Source organism: Chanos chanos, chromosome 3 (assembly GCF_902362185.1).
Source record: "Chanos chanos chromosome 3, fChaCha1.1, whole genome shotgun sequence".
Taxonomy (NCBI): domain Eukaryota; kingdom Metazoa; phylum Chordata; class Actinopteri; order Gonorynchiformes; family Chanidae; genus Chanos; species Chanos chanos.
Genome location: NC_044497.1, coordinates 3,998,699 through 4,007,038, shown reverse-complemented (window position 1 = coordinate 4,007,038; position 8,340 = coordinate 3,998,699).

The following is an 8,340-nucleotide window of genomic DNA, read 5'->3' as shown; positions in this document are numbered from 1 at the left end:
CATTCAGAAGAACAGACGCATGGCCACTTGTGGATGCTGCAAGCTACACAGAAGAATGAAACGAAATTCAACTGGATTCAATATGAATCAATTCAATGTGATGTGCATGGCTCTCTTTTTATTTCAGACACTGTAATAGGGTGTCACGATATCAGATATTCACTACTCAATTTTTGTGGCCAAAAGAATTCACAATAACCATATTATCGCGATATCCATAGAAAATGTAAACAAAATAATAATAATAACGCTATCAGTGAAATTCATCTTTAAATTTGTTTATTGTGTCTCTTTTTTGGCAAATGAATTACACTCATAATACGAGTATAGTGAGATGGAGAGTCCGTAACCATAACTGTACTAAAGCATACGAAAAGAACAATGAACCTACTTAATGGATAGTGAAAAGGCAACCAGATGAAACTAAAGATCCCCAAGGCCTAACATTAACTGAAACAAAATCACTTGCAGGGAGCTTGTGCTTCTACTCATGTAGTTTTCACGATATCCATCCCATTTCAACAGTAACAGGTCCGTCCTAATGTCCTGTAGTGTGCTTGTATACAGCTAATTGATCTGTCCACTAGGTTTTTTTTATTGCTGTTTTCAGTTGCTTAATTTCCCATTGAGAATGTAACCCGGAGATCAGTAGAACCCAGTGGAAAAACAAGACGCAACACATTGTTTAGCTCCTGTTGTAATGATTGGTTGACATGCATGTTTGGTGTTTTGTTGGAACGCTGTAGCATCAGGCAAGCAGTGACCTGAGGTGATGTAATGTACTGTAATGGAACTCTCTTAATGTGTCTTCAGTTTTAACAATACTATTTGATTTTTAGTTATTAATGTGATTGCTGAATGTACATAGCCTGACCATTGTCAGCAAAAGCTTGTGATCTGTTGGGTAAACAACCTCAGTGTTGCTGTCTGTGGCTGAGAGTCACTAGTTCTTTGGAAAAGGTACAGAGCTTTTCATAGGAATGCTTGCTTTCGTTTTTAAGTATTATGATTGTTTGATTGTTGACTGCTGTTTGTTTGATTGGTCAACTCTTTTTTTGTTAAGTGCCATTTTTAATGTTTATTTTCCCATTGAAAATGAATGGGGAATGTTTTAGGTCTCTAGTGCTACGATGAGGGAGTGCACACAGTGGCAGTCGATACGTAGATTCAGTGGTCGTTTGCTCCGTGACTACACTTCAGCTGGACACAGATCGATTATTTCTACAGTTAAGAATTGATGATGCTGTGGCGCAATCGCGTTCACATTTTCTCGTGGAAATGCATGTCAAGTTTACGATATTATCATATGTGTATTATTAAAAAAAAAATCATTTAAATATTACGATTATCATCAATACTGGTATATTGTGAAACCTCTGCATTGTAACAAAGCAGACCTATGTAACACCAGGTCTGAAACTGCATCCATCACCACAAACAGACATGACCAGACAATATTTTATCATACAGTCTGTGCACAGGGAGGAAACTGTCGAATTCAGTTTCTAACCTGTTTTTTCTTTTTTTTTCCTTATCAGAAAATACAGAATAATAGAGAACCTTGTGCTTAAAAGTAAAATATTACTTTTAAATATTAAGCACTTGAGGTCACATAACAAAGATACTTTCAAATTAATGAAGACCAGCTGAAGAGATAAAAATCTCCTATACATATTGAAGAAGAGTGTTTGTTTGTTTGTTTGTTTGTTTGATTAGCCTTGAGCATGCTGTACAGGAAAAAAAAAAACGTTACGAAACTCTTCAGCTAGCAGTAGAGGCACCCTTTTTGTCAGAGAAGAGATTCATGTTATCATTTTGTCGTAACTCAGGGACATGGAAACCCGGAGGTGTTTTCCGAAAAACAGGATTCCTTTTAGCATCAAGGGTAAAAGGTCAAAGCTATCCAACGGGACAACAGCTAAGGAACAGTCTTATTGAACACTCTTGATCCTCTGCCCATGTTATGTGACCCAGTGAGAAATCGTGTTGTGGGAGTCAGATAAAAGCTGTAATCACAAACAGGGAAGCTGTGAAATACAGAGTAAAGTCTATGATGGAATGACTCAGCCCCAAAGCCCTTACTGATATATTCATTACACTTCATCTGACAAAGAATTGCCCTAGATGCATACAGACTTTAGAAAAAGGGACTGTCCATATTTTGGTAGGAGATAAATTTAGGAAATGGAGATAAATTCTCTGAGAATCATTGTAGACATAAGAGAAGAGAAGATCTCCAGGTACCCAGCAGTTCAGCAATAACACAGTGAGTCTGAACAAGGGTGTCTGCTTCTCAACCACTTTCACTGTGTGTATCAGAGCAGACTGAAGTATAGTAGAGGTAAAGGGGGGGGGGTGCTTGGAGTTTTTCGTCACTTGCATTAGAATCTACCAATGACATGACCCATCTCTAACATTGTACATCTAATGATTAGACGTATAATGTTAGAGATTGGTCACTGATGACATGAAATGTTTTTCTGGCTCTGAGGCTGCCTGAGTCCAGCATAAGGAGAGGGTCTGATGGGAAACAAACACTTACATTGGCAGAGGCTCGTCTCCAGAAGGAAAGGACTGGACTATTCTGACAGCTCTTGTCTTTCCAGTCAGGACACCCGGAGCTGACTGTTTCTGAGGAGGGAAAAAATGTTAGTGAGAATACAAGCAGAGACACACACACAGAAAGAGAGGAGGGGGGGGCAGATAGAGAGAGAGAGAGAGAGAGAGAGGTAAGCAGGTGCCATTTTTCTTCTCTACGCATTGAAATCTACAAGACCACTGACACTCTCATACATTTGATTCTTTTTACATGGGAACCCCCCCCCCCCCTTTATTTTTTTAACACCTGACCCCGTTATGACTCTGACCTGTCTCATTTTCTCAATAATTCTCATTTTCAGTAAGGACTTAAATTTCTGTCAAAACTTCATGGATTTGTCATATCATTAACAGAGGTGGATGTCTTAACAGTGAACTCACAAATTTAAACATCAAAGAGACTTACAAAAAAAAGGCGAAGAAACTCGCCCGCATCCTGACATCACTATTCATGTCTGTATATATATATATATATATATATATACATATATATATATATATATATATATATAACATCGCTCTGAGTGCAGTGTGTTCTGAATGCAGTGTATGTATGGTGTGGAGTGGAGAGAAGAACTGAAGAAACTGTACTTTTGCTGCCTGGTTGGCTGCACCATGTGAGTCCATCCATCATGTGTCCAAGCAGTGTATCCTCCAGAGTCATCTTGCACTTATTGTTCTTTGTGAAGGCATGTGCCAGCTCCTTAGTCTTGCTATAGAACAATGTCTGTCCAAGCACAGTAACAACACACAAGGACTTAAACGCAAAAAAAAACTAACACATGTGATAAAGACACAAGTCTCTTCCCTCTCCCCCTCTGGAAAAGAGTCAGTTATTTTTTGTTTGTTTGTTTAACAGGGTATAGTGAGTTGTTTGGATCAGGCGTGTAAACTGCATGGCTACAGTAGTCGTCTGCATTTCCACAAATCACATCCATTCATATCAACACTGACAAATATTACCAAGTGAACAGACAGGATTGTCATTTAAAGCACTATTGATGGATGACTGGCAACAAAAAAAAATCACAAATACTCATGCGATAGACAGATAGATAGATAGATAGATAGATAGATAGATAGATAGATAGATGGATAAATGGAGACATAGAGAGGGAGAAAGAGAGGGAGAAAGAGGGAAATATACAGCAAACGAAAGTTTTACCTTGCTACGTGGAATTCTTTGCTTGACTGTGCCTATGAGAGTGTTGTAGTTCCTTGCTGGAACATCACACGGATCCCTCCCCACATAGGCTTGCTCAAACGTGGTCCAAATCTTCTGACAGCCATTCCCACTGCAGTCAACCACCGAGAATGTGTCATTAAACAAGTCATCCAAAGCGTCCAACACATCAGTAATACTGCTGTCATCATCAGCCTGCTATTTATACAATAACCAATGTTCATGAAGCGTTCCTGTTGCTACTGAGAGTACCTGTTAGTACTACATGTAACAACCAGCAATCACAAATTCCCAGAGCGATGTTTTTACCACTTCTTGAGGATTAACAAGGCTAAGCAGCGTTCCTTTTCCTCTTTTTTACTGTACTTTTTTTAAAATGCTTATTAATTAAACAGTACAATGACTCTGTAGACACATCTGTCAAAATCAATCTAAACAGTATCACTACCTTATTGCCATCATACGTCTGATTAAGAAAGAGGTCTTTCAAGAAATTGAGTATATGGTGGTATTTCAGACATATGACAATGCAGCAAGACTTACATTACAGTTAAACGAATGTTCAAATGATAGAAAACTACGAAATTAAACAGACATTAATAAATAGGTAAAAATCCTGACATCTAAAATGTCATCTCCCATACGTGTTACTTCAGTCTCACCTTGACATTTCATGGTGGAGGTTTTTGTAGTTGTTACATCTCTCTACAACTACTGATTTGACATCTTCCAATGATGATATTGGTCTTTCCCCTAGAACCAGCAGGGCTAGGACTATAAGACAACGACGTCTCTGTGTGTTGCCTGAAACACTCTCATACTGATCACCAGACATTGTTGCTCTGCTTTGCTCGGACGAAATGACTGCGACCAATGAAGAACCTCTCAGGAGCTCATCCGCGTGAATGGAGAGTGTGTGGAGGACAGTCGCTTATAAGCGGACAACTCCAGGAAATTTGCTAAGTAATTTGTTTGCGGACTGCTGGACTGGATAACTAAAGGTAGGGGGTGGGGTTAGACATGAAGTTGTCTGATACCCATTTTATTTTATGGAGCTGGTCTGTCTCACACTGGAGATACCAATATTAGGCCAGACATCTTAGTCTAACCCCCATGTACATGCCCTCTGAAAATCTGACCCTTCCAAAATGATGAAAAAATAGTTTTCTGTTAATATTGTCATTTATTGACAGAATCAGAAACAAGAAAAGCGCCAAATTTACTTATATTCTATAACAATGTAATCTAGAGTCAATGTGCATCAGACCTATAGTTAAATGAAAGCGCAATACGGAATTTTACTGGGCCATTAGGAGATCAATTGCATCACTGAAATCATCTAATGTCACGTCCGCATTGCATGTAATATTATTAAGATACAACTTGAAGTTTATAACATAAGAGGCCAAAGGCAACCTCTTGTGACCCTCCACCGAACGGAACAGATCACTGGTTTTGGGCAAGGACAGCGAAGTGTCATGTGCATATCGTATTTCAAGGTACATCCTTTCCAGCTTGGTAGTAGTTGGAAGGAAGATCATCATGGTCTTGGGTGACTGCAACACTGGATGAGGGGTGATATTGTTTCTGGGATGCTGGATTTGTCTCCTCTTCATCTGCGGGCTTGTACGTGTCATCTATATCCATGGTATCATCATTGTCAGACTCCTCAGCCTCACTGTTACTGTCAACATGAGATGCTACTGAGGTGCTCAGCTCTTTCTCTTTCTCAGCTTCAGTTCTCATTCTTTCAAGAGATTACAGATCATTTCTCCTGCACTTCATGGTTTTCATCCATTTCTGGTCAACAAAATCTTAACATATTGTCTTTCTGGTTGATCTTTGATCATTCAGAAACTCCCATCTTCACACCATGTCTTTCTTCAAGTTTCTTGCGAATTATTGGATCCTCAGAAAAAATGTCTAGAACTTGCTCAGCTTGCTTGTTGAATAAGTTAGCATTTTTTCACTGCTTTCTCGTTTGAAAAAGTGTCAGAAATCCACCATAACCCTTGAGGATGTGATTGTTTTATATGCCTAGTGCTAATTGTATACAAATTGCAAAAAAGCCAGTGTTCTTGGGCAAGTGAAGCTTATACAGCTTCATTTCTAGAACACTGTGCTTGGTCAGCCCTCTTTGGATGCAGCAAATATAACATGTCCTCTGTCACTTTTTTTTGCGGTAGGTAGCTTTCCCTGTGGGAGTTCTGGTTTCTATATAACGTCGACAGAACCAAGAGTCTTCTTAGCATGAGCTCTTGTAAAATTAGCCATGTTCTTTAGTTCAACAATCAACAAAAAATACTTTGAACAGAACTTAACCTAAATATTTACCTTAACCTAAAGTGGAAAAAAACATAAATTTTGACTTTTGTAGAAAAAAAGCTGTGAATAATTGTTTCCTACCTTCATTTAATTCATCCAAAGAGAACTGTGTGCATATTGTGTAGCTTAATAGACACTTTGCATTGACCAAGGTGAGCTGATAATGAATTTTTGCGAAATTTTCAGTGATGCAAATTTCAGAAGGTATGTACATGGGGGTTAGCAGTGAATAAAATGGCAAATTTTGGTACATTTAGCATCAAGTAGCCTTCCTCCATATTCCAAGATGGGCATTTCATCAGTCATCCAACTTTTGCTAAATAACCCCAATCCCTACTAAAGGTTGTCATAGTTGTACACAAGGCATCTCAAGGTCATGTATTTTGCTTCATTCTAATCAACTCTGTTCAGTTTCAGTTTTATTAGTCACATGTAGGTTAACACAGGGTCAGTGGTACAATGAAATGTGTTGGACAAGAAAAACAGGTCAACTCAGCTATCACTAGTCTTATGAAATATACAGTATAAGATTAAAAAAATGTAAATAAAGATAAGATGGGCTGGCTAGCCAGTCTCACCCACGTGTTTTGTCTCTCGGTGTGCAGTGTATTTCACCCCAGATAGCAAGACGACATTGAAAAAATATTGATTTTCCATCTGAATCATCATTATTGTTGAAATTGAAATCTCAATGCTAAATAAATGTTGGATCACCATTACAATACCGATGAAACCCGACAGTATAGTAATGTTGATGACCGTGACGTTGGAATAACATTGATTTATAGTTGTCCTAATTATAAATGATTGAGCATCGATTTGTAGTTGACCGGGTAACGACAATGATGTTGAAAAGTCATCGATATATAGTTGATGATATGACATTGAGAAGCCATCGATTTATAGTTGACCAATATGATCGAGAAGTCATCGAGTTATAGTTGACCGGGAGACCATCTTGTGGAAGACCAACGGCAGCTCACACATCTCATTTGTGAATCCATATCAGGTAGGCCTAAGCATGCATTTATTTATCTAATGTTTGAATGAATTGTACCAAATTGAAAATTCGTAAACGTTTATAGCTTATTTACATTGTCTAACATTATATGCCGTCATGCATTCGTGCCTGTCACAATGGTCATTATTATAATTTAGACACCTTTAAATGTCATTGAAACGTTGGCATCTGTTGCCAGATTTAGGCATCACAGACCAAGTTCACTCTACAGTTTTACAAATACCTACACTAAGTTAGTTTAGTCAGTTAGCTAACCTTGGTTTACTGTAGGTTTTTCGTGGTAGTTATAAATTAAATAAAATATTTGGGATGTTTTTCTGTCAAAATGTCAAGACTGAGAGATGCAGATGCGTTAAATTAGCTCGCTAACGCAACTGATAACTTAGCATTTCATGTTAGCATTAGATGACAGGATAGCGTTGGCTAGGACGAATTGAGGGGAAGAGAGAGGCATGCATATATTTCGGAGACAACTCAAAATCTGATCAAAGATAAAATACACACTATTTTAATGAATTACAGTCCTCAGTGCAGGATTATTTCTTCCGACGACAAAGTTAGCATTTTCCTTTTATGCTAGCGAAATTATCCTACTGTTACTGATGGAGCTCGGATATTGTGCTATGAAGTCATTATAAAATGGTATCGATCACATATTATTGACACTGGTGTATTATTTTGGTAATTGCACACTTTTACAGTCACTGAAATTGATGACTTTATTTTTTTGCTCCTCTGTTTTCTGTTCTAGATACCCTGACTTCAGACCAGGTGGGTGGGGATGGAAGACAGACAGCGCAGAAGTGAAGTCGCAAAGAATGAAAATAAACTTGTTTTAATAAACTTGTTTTTTAACTGATGCAAAGTTGTCCATTGTCATTTATATATAGATCACACCTAATGTTTAATAATATAGGTTTATAGATATATTTAATAACATCCTGGCTGTAGATAAAGCTGGACATATTTTTTCACAGTATTTTAATGTAGTAATAGTAATTTGCTATGGTTTAATTTCGGTTGAAATACCACTGAAGTCCTGATCATCTTTAGTTATGATTTCAACGTTGCCTCAATATAAACCGAGGGTGCAAAAGTGATGAAGAATCAACATCGGAGTTCGACATTGATTCAATGAATTCAACGTTGACAGCGGAATGTTGATTTAACATCATTTCAATGATTGTTTGCTATCTGGGACGTGTCTCGCAAC